The 377-nt window shown below is 50.7% G+C and overlaps 1 protein-coding gene across 1 annotated transcript in view; it reads left to right on the top strand.

Annotated features, from left to right (window-relative positions):
- Window positions 1-377, top strand: part of MRPL28 (mitochondrial ribosomal protein L28) — a gene marked incomplete at its 5' end in the record, with an annotated part of 2,993 nt that overhangs the window by 543 nt on the left and 2,073 nt on the right. The gene's annotated exons all lie outside the window — the stretch shown is intronic.

Raw genomic sequence — 377 nt, 5'->3', positions numbered from 1 at the left:
TCAGGGGCTTGCAGGGATCTGCTGCAGGTGATGTATTCCTGCAGGTCTAAAACTTCCAGCTGGTAAAACCCCCCTTGATTGGAGTCCTTGGTATTAAAGATCAGAACTGTGATCAAATTGCCTACAAGAAAGCTGGGGAAGGACTTTTCCTAAGGGCAGTTAATGACAAAACAAGGGGAAATGGGTTTAAACTGAAAGGGGAGGTTTGGATGAGATATTAGGAAGAAGTTCTTCACTGTGAGGGTGGTCAGACACTGGAACAGGTTGCCCAGAGACCTGTGGATGCCCCCTCCCTGGAAGCGTTGAAGGCCAGGTTGGATATGAGGCTTTGAGCAACCTGGTCTAGTGGAAGGGGTCCCTGCTGATGGGCGGGGGGG

This window comes from Antrostomus carolinensis, unplaced genomic scaffold (assembly GCF_000700745.2).
Source record: "Antrostomus carolinensis isolate BGI_N321 unplaced genomic scaffold, ASM70074v2 scaffold31968, whole genome shotgun sequence".
NCBI lineage: Eukaryota > Metazoa > Chordata > Aves > Caprimulgiformes > Caprimulgidae > Antrostomus > Antrostomus carolinensis.
This window is presented reverse-complemented; position numbering and strand designations above follow the sequence as displayed.